The 19971-nt window shown below is 41.1% G+C and overlaps 1 protein-coding gene and 1 non-coding gene across 2 annotated transcripts in view; both read left to right on the forward strand.

The window, feature by feature from the left end:
- The window catches only part of SHROOM3 (shroom family member 3), a 336904-nt gene that overhangs the window by 26934 nt on the left and 289999 nt on the right, over positions 1-19971 (forward strand). The window lies entirely within an intron of this gene.
- TRNAC-GCA (transfer RNA cysteine (anticodon GCA)) lies at positions 5609-5680 on the forward strand. The gene has a single exon. It is a non-coding gene; the product is annotated as a tRNA-Cys (tRNA).

Below are 19971 nucleotides of genomic sequence, written 5' to 3' on the forward strand. Positions count from 1 at the left end.
ATACTTGTGTTAATTTGCTCAGGTGAAGTTGCCATGTCAGGAACAGCAATGACAATCAGCATTGCCTGATAAAGTTTAAAATAATCTATAAGCATTATCCAACATGAGTACGTCTTCTGCACAGGCCAAACAGGAAAGTTAAATGGAAGTGTTAGGAATTGCCACACCTGCTTCTTTTAAGTTTCTGATGTTGGCATTAATCTTGGCAATGGGTAGGAAGTCCTGTAAGGTAGATTTGAGCTCAAACCTCAAGTATCACCTGACTACTATAAGTCTTCTCTTTGAATACTGATCTCCAGTGGTGTTTTAGGTCTTCAGGAATTAGCCTCCATTCAGAACTAGTATCTAGAACATTTCAAAGATCTGTAGATTCTTTAATTTCCCTTGATAAAAGGCCAAGACTTTACTTAAATCTTATGAGCAGAGTTGATCCATATCACTTGCTTATCCAAACTAGCATGTGTATATATACTAGCTGATGCCTGTTGTTTGATGCCTGCTATGACAGTCGATCTCTGCTCTGGGGGCTCCCCATCAGACCTTCTCAGAATTGCACTGCAGGCTGAAGCGCCTCATACACAGTCATCTTCCTTCCCTGTCTCCTTTCACAGGGGTCAGACCTGTACTGTGGTCAGAAGCCTCTCCCCTCCTACTCCTGACCCTTCTCCCCTTTATCTTCCATAGATGTTTCCCCCAATGTGTGTCTATCACACCTTGTTCCACTTTGGCATCTGTTTCTCAGAGGATCTGAGCTGACACAGAAATCAACTAATCATGCAAAATAGCCTGAAGTCCATTGACTATTAGATTGCTGACAAGTATAAGACTCCTGGGCTTTGGTGAGCATAATTTTAGTTTTTCCTAATAACTGAAAAATTTTTTAAATAAATAAATATATCATATATTAAAAAGCCTGAATAGAGTTGGTTTCTTTCTTCTAGAAAAACATCTATTCCTTAGGTAAGAAAATGTTGCCTTTGGAAATAAATTTTTAAAGTGGATCCAGAGAGGAGATTGGGAGCAAAAACTGGGAACCTGGGTAGCATCTGCCTGTCTCTGCTGTGTGTTTTGCTATTTTATACCAAAAAGTGTTAACCTAAGATCTAACTTGTCAAAAATGAAAAATGTGGGATTCATGTGGTACTCTCAACAGGCTCCTTGAAAAACATTTTTTCCTTCTGTCAAAGATCAGCTAAAGTTGAATTTGGCATTGTTTGCCCTCTGTAACCCCTGCATTCAGTTCAGACTCTTGTCTGACCTAAGTGAGGCAGTGATGGACAGGTCTGTAGAGGGTATTATCACAGCCTAATCAGATAAACTGAAAGCAAAATTGTTTTTCTCTCATGGTCTGGCCTAACTTGCTCTGTGAATTTTCAAGGCACAGTACAATTGATTATTAGGAATGAGACAGAGATTTTGGTCACAGCAGCAATTCTGGGAACCAACTGTCTTCCACCTAGTAGACTGACTTCCTCAGCAACAGGGCAGCCTAAGCACCATGAAACCCGAAATATTTTTTTACCTAATGCATAAAAGCAGGCCCTATTGTTTCCTGGATGCATTAGGCTTTCAGTCGAGGATAATGACACATTTAATCTTGTGCTGTGCTAAGTTGCTTCAGATGTGTCTGACTCTGTGACCCTATGGACTGTAGCCCGCCAGGCTCCCCTGTCCATGGGATTCTCCAGGCAAGAATGCTGGAGTGGGTTGCCATGCCCTCCTCTAGGGGATCTTCCTCACCCAGGATCAAACCTGCATCTCTTACGTCTCCTGCATTGGTAGGTGGATTCTTTACCGCGAGGGCCACCTGGGAAAGATCTAAAACATTCATTTTGTAATAGTAACAATAAGTCCAAGTCTAGAATCAGCAGAAGCCTTGCGAAAAATACTTAAACTAAATATAATGAACAGCAGCAACCAAAACTAAGTCCTAAAGGCACTAAAAGAATCTTTTTGTCTGCTTGCTTGTTTAATTATATATTTTAATAATAATAATAATAGACAAGTCAGAAATGCCTATGTTTGGGGCTGTAGAGGCAAGGACAAATAGGCTTAAAGGAAAGTAAAATACTGTTAAAATAGTATTTTGCATCTCTGCCAGGGGAGTAATAGAAGGAAATAATTATTTGTTGCAATTGTGCTTTATGATACACACACACACACACACACATACACACACACGCAGTTGCTCAGTCCTGTCCAACTCTTTGTGACCCCACAGGCTGTAGCGCACTAGGCTCCTCTGTCCATGGGATTCTCCAGGCAAGAATACTGGAGTGGAGTGCTGTTTCCTACTTCAGGGGATCTTCCTGACCCAGGGATTGAACCCTCATCTCTGGCATGCTACAGTCCATAGAGTCACGAGGAGTCAGACACGACTGAAGTGACTTTAGAACCCGTGCTCGCACAGTTTGTACCTCTTATTTCCCTGCCCCTCTATTGCCCCTCCCCTCTCCCCTCTCCCCACTAGTAACCATAGTTTGCTGTCTATGAGTCTGCTTCTTTTTTGTCGTATTCGCTGCTGCTGCTGCTGCTGCTAAGTCGTGTCAGTCGTGTCCAACTGTGCGACCCCATAGACGGCAGCCCTCCAGGCTCCCCTGTCCCTGGGATTCTCCAGGCAAGAATACTGGAGTGGGTTGCCATTTCCTTCTCCAATGCATGAAAGTGAAAAGTGAACGTGAAATCGCTCAGTCATGTCCAACTCCTAGCGACCCCATGGACTGCAGCCTACTAAGTCTCCTCCGCCCATGGGATTTTCCAGGCAAGAGTACTGGAGTGGGGTGCCATTGCCTTCTCCGGCTGTATTCGCTAGTTTGTTGTATTTTTTAGGTTCCACATATAAATGATATCACACAATATTTGTCTTTCTCTGACTTATTTCACTTAGCATAATGCCCTCTAAGTATATCTGTGCTCCTGCAATTGGCAAAATTTTTATTTTTTTAATAGCTGAATAGTATTCCCTTGTGTATATAAACCACTTCTTTATCCATTCATCTGTTGATGGACACTTAAGTTGCTTCCATATCTTGGGAATTGAAATAATACTGATATGAATATTGATAAATAACTTAACCTTCTACCGAAAGGAACTAGAGGAAGAAGAGCAACAGTTAGTAGAGGAAAGAAATCATAAAAATCAGAGCAGAAATAGCTGAAATAGAGACTAGAAAAAGAATTTAAAAGATCAATGAAAATAAAAGCTGGTTCTTGGAGAAGATAAATAAAATTTATAAAACTTTAGCTGAACTCATCAAGAAAAAAGAGAAAGGGTCCAAATCAATAAAATAAAAAATGAAAAAGGAGACATTATGACCGACATCACAGAAATACAAAGGATCATAAGAGATTACTATGAACAACTATATGCCAATAAAATGACCAAACTAGAGGAAGTGGACAAATTCTTAGAAAGAAGTATTCTCCCAAGACTGAACCAGAAAGAAATAGAAAACATGAACAGATCAATTACCAGTAATGAAACTGAATCAGTACTTTTAAAGGTCCTAAGCCAACGCAGGAGATGTGTGTTCAATCCCTGGGTTGGGAAGATCCCTTGGAGAAGGAAATAGTAACTCATTCCAGGATTCTTGCCCGGGAAACCCCATGGATAGAGAAGCCTGGAGGGCTACAGTCAAACAAAACTTAGCGACTAAATAACAACAATAAACAAAAGACAAGGACAGGATGTCTTCATAGGTGACTTCCAGCATACATTTAGAGAAAAGTTAACACCTATCCTTCTCAACCTTTTTAAAAAAAAAGAAATCACAGAGGAAGGAACACTTCTCAGTTCATTCCATGAGACCAACATCATCTGCTAAGTTTCATCTGGTAAAATTCTTAAAAGATCTTGTTTAAACTTCACTCTTCATTGGCGCACATAGATTTTAAAACATTTTTTAAAACAAAAATTTTAGCTTACTTGTGCTTCCCTGGTGGCTCAGAGGTTAAAGCATCTGCCTGGAATGTGGGAGACCTGGGTTCGATCCCTGGGTCGGGAAGATCCCCTGGAGAAGGAAATGACAACCCACTCCAGTACTCTTGCCTGGAGAATCCCACGGAGGGAGGAGCCTGGTAGGCTACAGTCCATGGGGTCACAAAGAGTCAGACACGACTGAGCGACTTCACTTCAGACTTAATGCTCAGTATTAACACATCTATGCAGTAACTCCTATTATTAACCCCATTTTGCACTGAAGGAAAGAGATTTAGACTAAGTGATTTGACCCCAGACTTCAAGCTACCTATTGTACTGTGTCTCTCTGTCTACTTCTTAGGGTTTCCATGAGAATCAGGTGAGTTTCTGTGTGTGAAAGCACTTTGAAAACCACAAAGCACCAGATACTTAAAAGCCAGTTTTTAAGAGATAGAAAATCTCATTCTCTCTATGGAACAATCCTTTTAATACAATACTTAGAAAGCAAGTTACAGTCCAAACTAAAATAAAATTAACCATGGATTAGAGGAACACTTTTGGATGGCAAAGTAAGTGTTAAGAAAAACACAAAGATAAAAAGAAAAAATTGACATATAATCAGGATAAGTTGTAATTTTAAAAATGGCCCTTTTGAAGGAGTGAGAATTGTTTGCAGAGCTAAACAATGTGATTGCATTGCCACATTGTATAGAACAGTCTCTGTGACAGGTCTGACTTGCCCATAAGAGGATAACTGCATGGTCTAATAGATTGCTCCCGCCTTCAGCAGCTACTGAAGCTCTTAGAAAATGTATCCCCACTTAACAAACGTGGCTGAAAATGCCAAGAAGCCTTTTGCTAAAGGATGTGCTCTCTAGGCCCTGACTGAATTCACTGTTTTGTTAGAGCACTGCCACCAAGCCAACCATGGGCAATTTAGCATGCCACATTTCAAGCTGAATTTAATTCATCTAATATGTTCGCTTTTGTGTACCGTAAATGAGAAAAATTTACCCTATGATCAGGTGACCACTGGTCAGGAATGCCATGAGCAGAAAGTGTTAATTCTGCCGTAAACAGAAAGTCAAGTCTTGGTTGTCCACCTATGAAAAGCTGGTCAAGGTCCTATGTTGACAGGAAACATGTCTAAAAAGGCTGTGTCTGTGCCTTTTCAGGGGCTTCCCAGGTGGCACAGTGGTAAAGAATCAGCCTGCCAATGCAGGAGATGCAAGAGATCCGGGTTCGATCGATGGGTCAGGAAGATCCTCTGAAGCAGGAAATGGCAACCCACTCCCAATATTCTTGCCTGGGAAATCCCTTGAACAGAGGAACCTGGTGGGCTACAATCCATGGGGTTGCAAGGAAGAAGTAAAAGAGTGTAAGAGTGTGTGTGTGTGTGTGTGTGTGTGTGTGTGTGTGTGTGTGCATGTGTGTATGCTACTTTGTTATGGAACATCACTTATCTTCAACCAAAAAAAGAATGCGTAAATATCTTGATCAAAGAAAGCACATCTGAGTGACTGTTAATCTACTATGGGAATATTTTTTAAATCACACAGCTCTCAAGTTACCTTAAGATAGCTATCTTTTGTAAGCACTAGCTCCTTCTCTCTTTATGGCCGCATGCTTTCCCTTAAGTAGCAAATCTAAAAGTGGGGATCATTGGAATGTTATCCAAAGTTGGGGGCTTCCCTGGTGGCTCAGATGGTAAAGCATCTGCCTGCAATGCAGGAGACCTGGGTTCGATCCCTGGGTAGGGAAGATCTCCCAGAGAAGGGAATGGCAGCCCACTCCAGTATTCTTGCCTGGAGAATCCCATGGACAGAGGAGCGGGGTGGATTACAGTCCATGGGGTGCAAAGAGTTGGACATGACTGAGCGACTAACATTTTCACTTTTCACCCATAGTGCCTGATATCCCAGTCACAAAGTGATATGTGAATGGGTCCAAGATCACAGTAAGAAAGTGTGTTACAATACACACCATTTATCAAACACTTCCTTTTCCAAGGAGCTGTAAATCAGAGAGAAAATCTGAGAAAGACACCAGGAATTCAGTGAGCATCTTTTTTTCTATCAGATTTAGGGCAATTCTCAGGATACTCTGGGACTCAGAATTACTTGGGAAGGGTTGAGGGTTGTATCACGTAGGCTCTGAAGTCAGATTGCCTCGTTTTGCTTTCTTTCTCTGATAGCTATGTGACCTGGGGCAGGTTACTTAGTCATTGTAAGACCTGGTGCTCCTGTGGGTAAAAACAAAAGAATGGGGAGTGAAAGATAGGGAGGGTCACAGGGAGAGAGAAAAATACACATCTCACTTAAGAGTGCTGTAAAGACTGACGTGTTGCTTGGCATGGCTTCAGGCATATGGTAAGCCTACAATAATTATCTATTGTCGTTGTTCAGTCACTCAGTCAAGTCCAACCCTCTACAACCCATTGACTGCAGCATGCCAGGCTTCCCTGTCCTTCACCATCTCCTGGAATTTGCTCGAACTCATTTCCATCGAGTCAGTGATGCCATCCAACTCTCTCATCCTCTGTCATCCGCTTCTCCTCTAGCCTTCAGTCCTTCCCAGCATCAGGGTCTTTTCCAACGAGTCAAGTCTTCACATCAGGTGGCCAAAATATTGGAGCTCCAGCTTCAGCATCAGTCCCTCCAATGAATATCCAGGGTTGATTTCCTTTAAAATTGACTGGTTTGATCTCCTTGCAGTCCAAGGGACTCTCAAGAGTCTTTTCCAACACCACAGTTGGAAAGCATCAGTTCTTCAGTGCTCAGATTTCTTTATGGTCCGGTTCTTACATCCAGACACAACTACTGGAAAAAACCATAGCTTTAACTAGATGGACCTTTGTTGGCAAAGTAATGTCTCTGCCTTTTAATACGCTGTCTAGAGGCTTAGTCTTCCCTAGTGACTCAGACAGTAAAGAGTCTGCCTGCAATGCGGGAGGCCTGGGTTCAATCTCCAAGTTGGGCAGATCCCCTAGAGAAGGAATGGCAACCAACTCCAGTATTGTTGCCTGGAAAATCCCATGATGGGAGGAGCATGGAGGGCCCCAATCCATGGGATCGCAAAGAGTTGGACACGACTGAGCGACTAACACACTCACACTCACTAGGTTTGTCATAGCTTTTCTTCCAAGGAGCAAGCGTCTTTTAATTTCATGGCTGCAGTCACCATCTGCAGTGATTTTGGAGCCCAAGAAAATAAAGTCTGTCACTGTTTCCATTGTTTCCCCATCTCTTTCCATGAAGTGATGGGACCAGATGCCATGATCTTAGTTTTTTGAATGTTGAGTTTTAAGTCAGCTTTTTCACTCTCCTCTTTCACTTTCATCAAGAGGCTCTTTAGTTTCTCTTTGCTTTCTGTCATAAGGGTGGTGTCATCTTCGTATCTGAGGTTATTGATATTTCTCCTGGCAGCCTTGATTTCAGCTTGTGCTTCATCCAACCTGGCATTTTGCATGATGTACTCTGCTTATAAGTTAAATAAGCAGGGTGACAGTATACAGCCTTGAGGTACTCTTTTCCTAATTTTGAATCAGCCCATTGTTCTACCTCTGGTTCTAACTGTTGCTTCTTGACCTGCATACAGATTTCTCAGGAGGCAGGTAAGGTGGTCTGGTATTCCCATCTCTTTAAGAATTTTCCACAGCTACTTGTGATCTACACAAAGGCTTTAGTTTAGTCAATGAAGCAGAAGCAAGTGTTTTTCTGGAATTCTCTTGCTTTTTCTGTGATCCAGTGGATGTTGGCAATTTGATCTCTGATTCTTCTGCCTTTTCTAAATCTAGCTTGAACATTAACTATTTTGTTTTATTATTTTGGATGTGCTGGGTCTTTGTTGTGGCGTGTGGGCCTAGTTGTGGCAAGCAGGGGCTACTCACTAGTTATGGTGCGAGGAGGGTTTCTCTCTGTGGTGGCTTCTCTTGTTGCTGAGCATGGGCTCCAGGCTTTCAGTTGCCCCACAAGGGCTCAGTAGTTGTGGCACTCGGGCTCCATTGCCCCACAACATGTGGGATCTTCCTGGACCAGGGATCAATCCTGTGCCCCCTGAATTGGCAGGCAGATTCTCAACCACTGGGTCACCGGTGAAGTCTTAACCATTTGATTTTTGATATTATTGTTTTTCTTTCTCTACCTAGAGTCAGCTATTAATTGATCAAATGTATCATGTACCTAAAATGAATTGGGGGCAAAACAAAAGACAAAAACAGATCGAGAAACAAAGCTTTGTGCAATAGTTTAAATCTCTTCACCAATCAAAACTTCATAGGAGATGCTATTAGACAGTAAGTTAACTGACTTTCCATTTTTTTTTGCTAATTTACTCAGCAATACTTGCTGTCAAGCATTATAATGAATTCTGTTTGAATGCAAAGGTGAATCTGATTTGGGACTTGCCTTCAAGAACCACAGTTTTGCCACGGTGTTAGGACTGGGAAGCAGCAGTGGGGCACGAGGAGGCCTTCTAGGGTGCTGGCAGTATTCTGTTTCTTGGCCTGGGGATGGTTCTATAATAATTAAACGATACATTTATGTTTAACTTTTTGGTGTACCGGTTAAATTCACAATAAAAAAGAGTCCCTAAGAATGGTATGTAAATTGTATCTCAATATGAAACGATTATGAGATATTCCTGACCTTGGATTAGAGGCTGGTGTCTTAAATGGGCACACAAAGCACAAGTGAGCAAAAGGAAAAATAGATAAATTCATTTAACCAAAATTAAAAACTTTTGCTTTCACAAAATTAAAAAGTATCAAGAAACTGAAAAGACAACCCAAAGAGCAGGAGAAGTATTTTCAAATCGTGTATCTGATAAGGGTCTAAAATCTAGAATATGTAGGAAACTATTACATCTGTCAAGTGTACCTCAATAAAGCTGAAATTAAAAGATGAAAGAAGGAAAAAAAAAGAACTATTAAAGCTCAACAATGGGGGCTTCCCAGGCAGCCCAGTGGTTAAGAATCCATCTGTCAATGCAGGGGACACGGATTTGATCCCTGGCCTGGGAACTAAGATCCCACAGGCTGCAGGACATCTATGCCTGCGAGCCCAGTGTACCACAATGAAGACCCAGCGCAACCAGGGGGAAAAAAAAACAAACAAACATAACCTCAATAATGACAAGGAACAAATAACCCCATTAAAACTGAGCAAAAAATCTGGGCTTCCCTGGTGGCTCAGTGGTAAAGAATCTGCCTGCCAGTGCAGAAGACACGGGTTCGATTGCTGATCCAGGCAGATCCCACATGAGAAGCCCGCACACTGAAACTAAAGAAAAGCCCATCAGCAACGAAGATCCAGCACAGCCAAAGACGAAGAAGTAATTTAAAAAAAAAAAATGAACAAAATGTTTGAAGACATTTCTCCAAGAAAAATATATAAATGGACAATAAGCACATGAAAAGATGCTTAACACCATTAATTATCAGATAAATTCAAATCAAACTCTCAAAGGTACCATTTCATACCCACCAGCATAGCCATTGGAGAAGGCAATGGCACCCCACTCCAGTACTCTTGCCTGGAAAATCCCATGGATGGAGGAGCCTGGTGGGCTGCAGTCCATGGGGTCGCTAAGAGTCGGACATGACTGAGCGACTTCACTTTCACTTTTCACTTTCAGGCATTGGAGAAGGAAATGGCAACCCACTCCAGTGTTCTTGCCTGGAGAATCCCAGGGACGGGGGCGCCTGGTGAGCTACCGTCTATGGAGTCGCACAGAGTCAGACACGACTGAAGCGACTTAGCAGCAGCAGCAGCAGCATGGCCATAAAGAAAAAGGCAGACAATAACAAGTGCTGGCAAGGATGTGAAGAAACTGAAGCAGTCATACATTGTTGATGGGATTATAAAATGATGTAGCTACTTTGGAAAATAATTGGGTATAGTGCCTCAAAAACAGTTACCACGTGACCCAAAACTAGCTTAAAACATAACATTCAAAAAACTAAGATCTATCTGGTCCCATCACTTCATGCCAAACAGATGGGGAAACAATGGAAACAGTGACAGACTTTATTTTCTCGGGCTCCAAATGCTGTGGACGGTGACTGCAGTCATGAAATTAAAAAATGCTTGCTTCTTGAAAGAAAAATGATGACAAACCTAGACGTCATGTTAAAAAGAAGAGACGTTACTTTGCCGACAAAGGTGTGTATAGTCAAAGCTATAGGTTTTCCAGTGGTCATGTACGGATGTGAGAGTTGGACCATAAGGAAGGTTGAGTGCTGAAGAGTTGATGCTTTTGAACTGTGGTGTTGGAGAAGACTCTTGAGAGTCCCTTGGACTGCAAGGAGATCAAACCAGTCACTCCTAAGGGAAATCAACCCTGAACAGTCATTGGAAGGACCGATGCTGAAGCTGAAGCTTCAATACTTAAGGCCACCTTATGCAAAGAGCCGACTCACTGGAAAAGACCCTGGTGCTGGGAAAGATTGAAGGCAGGAGGAGAAGGGGACAACAAGAGGATGAGAAGGTTATATAGCATCACTGACTCAATGGACTTGAGTTTGACCAAACTCTGGGAGGTGGTTAAGGACAGGGAAGCCTGATGTGCTGAAGTCCATGGGATCACAAAGAGTTGGACACAACAGAGCGACTGAACAACAACAACAATAGGTATTTACACAAGAGAAATGTAAACCTAAATCTACATAAGAACTTGTACATGAAAGTTTATAGCTGCACTGTTCAAAATAGTCAAAAAGTAGGGGAAAAAACTTAACTGTTCACCAACTGATGGATAAACAGATTATGATGTGTTTACATAATCGATTATTATTCAATCATACAAAAGAATGAAGTACTGAAATCAGCTACAACATGGCTGAACGTTGAAAATATGATGCTAAGTGAATGAAACTGATCACAAAAGATCACACTTTGTATGATTCCATTTGTATGGAAGGTCCAGATTAGAAACAGAAAGCAGGTTAGTGGTTGCTGGGGATGAGGGAAGAAAGGGACTAAGGAGTGATTGCTGATGAGTACAGGATTTCTTTGGGGGGTGATAAAAAATGTTATGGAATTAGATAGTGGTAACAGTAACAATATAAAGCATTATGAATATGTACATATATAAAATATAAAGCATGACTTTCTTCCATAAGAAAGAAGTGATAAATAGAGGACAAAAGCAAGATTTTTGTCATGTTCACTAACACGCATCCCTAATTTGGAGAACAGGAAGGGAAAATAGTCTATTAATCTAGGTCTCAGCATGGCATTTGTCTTATGATAATTTAGTGAGAGTTGTTGAGAATTGGGACGGATCTGAGAATTTACCCTACTAACAAGCTATCCTAATAGGTGTGAGGCTTTCCTTGTAGCTCAGTTGGTAAAGAATCTGCCTACAATGCAGGAGACCCAGGTTCAATTCCTGGGTTGGGAAGATCCCCTGGAGAAGGAAATGGCAACCCACTCCAGTATTCTTGCCTGGGGAATCCCATGAACTGTACCCTGCCAGGCTCCTCTGTCCATGGGGTCATGGGTTGGGAAGATCCCCTGGAGAAGGAAATGGCAACCCACTCCAGTATTCTTGCCTGGGGAATCCCATGAACTGTACCCTGCCAGGCTCCTCTGTCCATGGGGTCGCTAGAATTGGACTCAACTCAGCAACTAAACCATAAGGACATAAGACTCCTGGGTCAGAGACAAAGAACTTTTTTACTCTGCATTTTACCATAGTCAGTTGTGAAAGAGTTAACAGTTTATAGAATTTTTAAAAATATAATCAAATTAGTGTTTGGAAACCCTAAGAAATGTAATATAAAATAAAATATTAAATGCAGAAGGTGTATAAAATCTGTTTACCATATAACTTTTTGAGTATATGCTTACTGGATGTTTTGGAAGCTTATAAAGTAAATATTAGCTTTTCGGATTAAAAACTACAAGCTAAAATAGCATGTGAAGGAATCCTCAGCAAATTGCTTGAACTTATACATAGCACTTAACTTTCCCAATGAAGTTTTTCAGAAGGACAGGTTCAGTAAAGTATGTTAACTGCAAATTCATTGTTCACCCCAGACTTCTTTCATCTAACAGTGCACGGTGGGAAAATATTTTACAATAAATGAGAAAACATTCAGTAATGAATTCTCCTTGTGTTTTCTACAATATTCCCTGGGATCCGTGTCGTTTAATCAACACAAAAAAAGTACTGGTCTTTAAAAAAAACAAAATCTTCATTCTAGAAATCACATGAAACAATCTTGCTTGTATTGCAATTATATTTTGTTTCACTTAAACCTGTTGAAATGCATGGGCATACAAAACAATCTTAGAGCCACTGTGCTAGCAGAGTGAGGCAGTATGCTGAGCACCAGCATGTGGAGGAAAATGAGACTTTAGTGGGGACTCTGGGATCTGAATCTGAAGGCAGCAGTTTCTTAGAGTATTTCGGAAAACTTGGTTTTGAAGGAGTCAGTTACCTAAGTAGGTTAGAGAGTCAGTTACCTAATTAGATGTGTTTCATACCCAAGGAGAGATGATCTCTTAGGTCTTTTCCTAGACTCCCAAAGCCATTTCCTTCAATTATAGGACCTCCAACATACACACACAGGAGGTCTGGCCTAGGATCTGTTTCCTATAGTTTTCTAAAGGCTGATCCATCCATTATTAAAGAGACTTGGCCTCTGAGCATCAGATTACCGCATTTCTTGTAAAACAGCTTAGTGGCAACAAAATCCATTTCATCTCTAGACATTGGGTTATTTTTTTTTTTTCTTTTTAACTGAGCCCTTCTATTTTGTTTTGTTTCTTGGTTAAAGATGAGCTGCAAATAAGTCCATGGAACTTTTGGTTATCAGCTTTACTTACTTTCAAATGATCTAACTATATAATCCTTTGTCCTGTCTCAGATATTTGCTGTGTGTAGTTTTTGTTTCGCTTTACTGAGATGTCTTTCTTTTTCTTAAGCAGAAATAGCAGAAGATTAAGAGTTAGGATATGTAGCCCCGTCTTTCATCTCTTAATCCCCCGTGTATAACCTATTGCATCAAGATAATGCTTCTGGGAACATGCTATGAGTTTCTTCGGCATCACTGCTGATGAGCTGGGGTAGATTTGGCTATAGTTTCCGAGTCTGGAGTTCGGAAAAATAAGGATAAAAGAGAATGTTCATAAAATATATCTTAACTAGTTTGTGTGGCTGAAGAGACTGGGAGCGTCATCTCCTAAACTAAATAAGATTTGGTTTAACTTGATATGTGGAAAGATAAAAGGACAGCTCCCTTAGGAAACTCAGACTTGATGCAAGACTGTGCATCACTTGACCTTTTTCTGCCTTTGCCTTGAATTATCTGGAGGCTCAAAACTATTCTTAATGCTCACTGCCTGGTAGGCTACAGTCCATGGGGTCACAAGGAGTCAGACACGACTGAGCAACTTCACTTTTTCTTTCTATAGTTCCTTTTGGAGGAGGAAATGGCAACCCACTCCAGTGTTCTTGCCTGGAGAATCCCATGGATGGAGGGGCCTGGTGGGCTGCCATCTATGGGGTTGCAAAGAGTTGAACATGACTAAGCAACTAACACATAGTGACTGTATTAAGTTTTAAAATTTTTTAAGTCATTACCATGATCTTTTCTTTCAACTTTATCATATCTTCCTACTCTAACATATATGTGTAAATAGTTGGTATAATTGATATATAGGTGAGTGCATGTGTGCTGTGCTTAGTCGCTCAGTCGCATCTCTCTGCGACCCCATGGACTATATATAGCCCACCAGGCTCCTCTGTCCTTAGGATTCTCCAGGCAAGAATACTGGAGTGGGTTGCCGTGCCCTCCTCCTGGGGATCTTCCCAATCCAGGGATTAAACCTGGGTCTCTCACATTGCAGGCAGATTCTTTACCATCTGAGCCACCAGGGAAGCCCTAGTGTGTGTGTGTGTGTGTGTGTGTGTGTGTGTGTGTGTGTGTGTATACAACATATATATGCATACATACTTTTTTCTTTCTTATGACATCATCTATAGTTGTTTTTGGAAAGAAATGAGAAATGAAAGCATGGCAAAGAACACATGAGGTGTGAGGAATGATTCTTTCTGTCCATAGCCTTTAGTTAGCATGTTCTTTTATATCCAGGGAACACTGAACTCATTATGAACAGGACACATAGAAAGATGACATAAGTGGAAAGCAAACAAACCAGCAAAAAAAGAAAAAAACACCTCTTGGGAGAGTTGATTATGATTGCACAGGAGCAGCCCTTCAACTTTCCTTTCTATTACCAGGGGTTTTACTCAAACTGCAAAAATGTGGTTGAGCTGTAGTGACCTGGAGACTCAGCATTTGTTAGCAGAAAGTAAGAGGGCCATAATTACAACTGAAGTTTCAGAGCCTGGGCAATGGGCCTGACGTTTGAGAAAACAGGCAGGGCTAGTCCTTTGGTCTCCCTCCCTTACCACCACCCCACCACCACCACTTCCCCCTCTAGGACCTAAGTTATGCTGCTCCACCAGGCCTGTCGTATCCAGAAAGTACTCAAACCCTTGATCCCCTCTTCTCTATCCTCTGGCTAAAATCTAGCCATCCAGTGTCCTATTCCCTCAGGTCTGTTAGGAGAGAGAATCTAATGTGATAAATAAATTCACAGTAAATATTGAATAATAGAAGAACTCTCAGATCACACAGGAAACCCACTGTGGTTGCCTTTCTATATTGTTTCAATGTCCTGTGTGTTCTCTGGATTTTGGAGTTATGTTGAACTAGCAGTCAACCATCTCTTGCTCCCCTGACCTTGTATACTTCTCTTTTTCCTGCAAATATGGGTTTTTTTTTGTTTGTTTGTTTGTTTTTCCATTGAAAAGGAAGATTTAAACTCTCTTTGAGAGACTTCCCTGGTGGTCCAGTGGCTAAGACTCTGCACTCTCAATGCAGGGGGCCTGAGTTTGATCCCTGACCACAACTAACACCTGGCAGGGCCAAATAAATAAATATTAAAAAAAAAAAAAACCCAACAACTTCCTTTGACTTGAATTGGTAGATGGATTAGAAAGTAGATGAACTCCTAAATGAATATTTTGTTCCTAAAAATAAGTAGAAAAATTTATAGGCCATTTCTGAGAGAAGTGTTGTACGTTGGGAACATTTCGTTTCAGAAATGAATATTCAGAGATAGAACCACCCATGGTGTTTTCATGGAGCTATCCACTGTGAATGGGAAGGGATGTCCATTCATCTCTGTATAGAAGCTTTGGTGTTTTAGCTTAAAAGAGAACATAGTGGTGAGCATTTGCGACATCCTGGCAGTGTGGATTCCAGGGAGTGGGTTTAACTTTGGACAGGTAATCCCTTTGTATCAGACTCTAAAGGGCAGTATCTTTATTGAATATCAGCTTGGCTGTCACTCATGTTTTGCCCTGCAGTTTCTGAATTATGCGTCACTTTTTTGTCCTTTCCCAACCATTTGAAAATCAAGAGTGGAGATAATAATGTGGTCAGGGGCTCCACATGCATTATTGCTGTGGGGTAGTAGTAAGCAATGGGATGCTTCACGATCCTTTATGCCTTATATGTCTGAGATGGATTATAATAATTAAATGACTGTAAAATCTAAATAGAGCAGGGACTTCCCTGGGGGCCCAGTAGTTAAGACTCTGTGCTTCCACTGCAGGGGGCGTGTGTTTGATCCCTGATCAGGAAACTAAGATCACACGTGCCTCGTGGTCATAGAACAAAATAAAACAAACAAAAGAAACTAAATAGAACAAATGGTTTGGGGAAATTAGTCCTACATAGTCAAATGATTCATTTGCTTAGGTTCTAACAGAGCAGGAGTTGGGCCATTTCCATTTTTTCTGCTTCCCTACCCCTTATACAAACACAAATGGAATTTTCTGGATGTGACTAGTTACTTCCCACACTCAGTGACTTACAGAAGAAAATATGTATGTACTGCCATTTGCTTAAAGGTCAGCAGTTTCCATCTCTATGGGTTATGGTGGAAGTGAGCACACAGGTGTTTGCTCAGTAAGCATAAGTATTTGCAATGCTAACTATATCTACTGCAAAAGCACAGCAAATCACATATTTAATTGGAAATTCAAAAAAGCCAGAGCAGACAGCAACTAGTATATTTTGAAAAGGATGGTTAAAATATGCAGAAAAAGATTATTTGCCTATAAATAAGACTGACAGTTCATAACCACATGTTGGAACTTTTTTTGTAAACATATGAATGAGATGGGATCAAGATGGAGGTGGGGGGTGGCGGGGGCGGGGGACTGATCATGGAACTCTAAGATCATCATGAGTGCTGGCGATGCCTGTTAAGAATAAATCATTGTCGCCTGGCTGACCAACCACTATCTGTATCCCAATCTATTGACACATATTCAATAATTCTTGTAAAGTGGAAAAAGAAAAAAGAATTGCTTCTTTGGTGGTGCTGGGGTGGCAGGGGGAGATCCAGGGGAATAAAAGCACATGCTAGTGTCTTAATGGTCTGAGAAGGCAATGGCACCCCACTCCAGTACTCTTGCCTGGAAAATCCCATGGACAGAGGAGCCTGGTAGGCTGCAGTCCATGGGGTCGCTAAGAGTCGGACATGACTGAGCAACGTCACTTTCACTTGTCACTTTCATGGACTGGAGAAGGACATGGCAACCCACTCCAGTATTCTTGCCTGGAGAATCCCAGGGATGGGGGAGCCTGGAGGGCTGCCGTCTATGGGATCGCACAGAGTCGGACACGACTGAAGCGACTTAGTAGCAGCAGCAGTGTCTTAATGGTAGCCAGGACCATTGTATATGGCTATGCAGAGTTTGCTCTGCATGACTCCTGGAGTCACAATCCACGTAGATTCCAGAATGAATGACCCCTGCCGCCGCCGCCCCCCTCCCCCCGCCTCCTCCCCGCCTGGTCATAGTACAATACCTCAGCCCTAGTGGTAATCATTTATTTGGCAATTTGGAAATATTTCCAGAATATCACTTGTGAAGGACAAAGGTCTACTGTGTATGTTATATACTGTCTATGTAGTTAATATATACTTCACTATTAACCCTGTCACTTGTATTGAGTAATAAATATCTATTCAGTTAAAAAAAAATGAGAGAAAAGCAACTTTAAAAGAGCAGCCTTTAAAAAAAAAGGTACAAATGAATTTATTTATGAAACGGAAATAGAGTCACAAGAGGGGAAAAGCAAGGAGGGATAAACTGGGAGGTTGAGATTGACACATACTCACTACTATATATAAAACAGGTAAGGAACAAGCACCTAGGACTTCCCTGGTGGTCCAGTGGTTAAGAATCTGCCTCCCAGTTCAGGGGACAAGGGTTCCATCCCTGCTCCAGGAAGATCCCAGGTGCTGCAGGACAACTAAGCCTGTGCGCCACGACTACTGAGCCTGTGCTCTAGAGCCCAGGAGCCACCACTACTGAAGCCCACGCGCCCTACAGCGTGTGCACCACAACAGAAGAAGCCGCCATAAAGAGAAACCTGCACACGGCAACTAGAGAAAGCCCACAGCAGCAAAAACATAAAAGACCCAGCACAGCCATTAACAAATAGATAAAAATCAACTGGGAAATTAATTTTCATTTTAAAATTAAGGACCTGATGTATAGCACAGGGAATTTTACTCAATACTCTGTAATGACTTATATGGGAAAAGAATCTAAGAAAGAGTGGATATATTTGTATATAACCCTTATGGCAGAAACTGAAGAGGAATTTAAAGAGCCTTTTGATGAAAGTGAAAAAGGAGAGTGAAAAAGTTGGCTTAAAACTCAACATTCAGAAAACTAAGATCATGGCATCCAGTCCCATCACTTCATGGCAAATAGATGGGGAAACAGTGGAAACAGGGACAGACTTTATTTTCTTGGGCTCCAAAATCATTGCAGATGGTGACTGCAGCCATGAAATTAAAAGACACTTGCTCCTTGGAAGAAAAGCTATGATCAACCTAGACAGCATATTAAAAAGCAGAGACATGACTTTGCCAACAAAGGTCCATTTAGTCAAAGCTATGGTTTTTCCAGTAGTCATGTATGGATGTCAGAGTTGGACCATAAAAAAGGCTGAGCACCAAAGAACTGATGCTTTTGAACCATGGTATTGGAGAAGACTCTTGAGAGTCCCTTGGACTTCAGGGAGATCAAACCAGTTAATCACAAAGGAAATCAATCCTGAATATTCGTTGGAAGGACTGATGCTGAAGCTGAGGCTTCAACACTTTGGCTACCTGATGCAAAGAGCTGATTCATTAGAAAAGACCCTGATGCTGGGAAAGATTAAAGGCCAGAGAAGGGGACAACAGAGAATGAGATGGTTGGATGGCATCATTGACTCAATGAACATGAGTTTGAGCAAGCTTCCAGAAAATGGTGTAGGACAGGGAAGCCTGGCATGCTGCAGTCCATGGGGTTGCAAAGAGTCAGACACAGCTGAGCAACTGAACAACAATTTACATATAAAACTGATTTACCTTGCTGTGCACCTGCAACTAACACAACATTGTAAATCAGTTATACTTCAATAAAAAAATTTAAAAATGAACAGCTTTACTGAAATATAATTTTCATATCACAAAATTCACCCCTTTAATTTATTTATGCAGTAGTACAACCATCACCATAATCAATTTTAAAATGTTTCATTACTCTCTCCCCCAAATCCTATGCCCATTATCACTTGCTCCCTTTTCTGGAGTTCTGCTTGTGACTTTCCCTGTTCCCTTCTTTTCCTAGCAACCACTAATCTGCCTTCTATCCTTATAAATTTGCTTATTCTGCACATTTCACATAAAGGGAATCATACATAGCTTGTCCTTTTGTGATTGGCTTCTTTCACTTAGCATGATGTTTTCAAGGTTTATCCATGTTTTAGCAGGTGTGACTACTTCATTTCTTTTTACTGTTAAGTTATATTCCATTGTATGGATATGCCACATTTCATTTATCCATTCATCAGTTCATGGATATCTAAGTTATCTCCACTTTTTGGCTATGTTTGTGTGGACATATATTTTCAGTTCTCTTCCGTGTGTACCCTAGGAGTAGAATTGCTGGGGAGAAAGGCAGGTTTTTGTTTAGAAATCTCTCCATTTTGAAGTATATTAAAGCCATCATATTAATCGTATGTCTTTTTATTGAAGCATAGTTGATTTACAATGTGTTTCTTCCTGCTGTACAGCAAAATAACTCAGTCATACATATATATTTTTCCATTATGTTTTATTATAGGATATTGAATATAGTTCCCTGTACTATATATTAGTACCTTGCAGTTTATTCATCCTATATATAATAGTTTGCATCTGTTAATCCCAAACTCCCAATCCATCCCTTCCAGTCCCCTGCCCCCTTGGCAATCACAAGTCTATTCTCCATGGCTGTGAGTCTGTTTTTTTTTCCTAGGTAAGTTCATTTGGGTCATATTTTAGATTTCACATATAAGTGATATTGTATGGTATTTGTCTTTCTCTTTTTATCTTACTTCACTTAGTAAAATAATCCCTGGATCCATTCATGCTGTATATGAATACATATATACACATGTATGTAAGTATAGATACACATACATATATATGCATACATACATGGGTTTCCCAGGTGGCACTAGTGGTGTGTGTGTGTGTGTTTGTGTGTGTACACACCACATCTTCTTGATCCATTCATCTTCCGATGGACATGTAGGTTGTTTCCATTCTTGGCTATTGTTAATAGTGCTGCTATGAACTCAGGGACGGGGTGCATGCATCTTTCGAATTATACTTTTGTTCAGATATATGCCCAGGAGTAGGATTGCTGGATCATGTGGTAACTCTGTTTAGTTTTTACAGGAACCTCCATACTGGCCACACCAGTTTACATTCCCACCAACAGTGTAGGAGCGTCAGTGGTAGTGCTTCTAGGTCCCACATCAAGCTTCCAGCCCCCGCACCCACACATGTTATGAACCACAGGAAAGCGAATGCACTAAATGTTTAGTCTTTTCAAATAGGTCATACCTACACTGAATTCACTCTGATTTATTATTTTGCTACTGCACTTGGAACACAGACAGTATTCATTAAGAACTGGACCTA

This window comes from Capricornis sumatraensis, chromosome 7, assembly GCF_032405125.1.
Source record: "Capricornis sumatraensis isolate serow.1 chromosome 7, serow.2, whole genome shotgun sequence".
Classification (NCBI taxonomy): domain Eukaryota; kingdom Metazoa; phylum Chordata; class Mammalia; order Artiodactyla; family Bovidae; genus Capricornis; species Capricornis sumatraensis.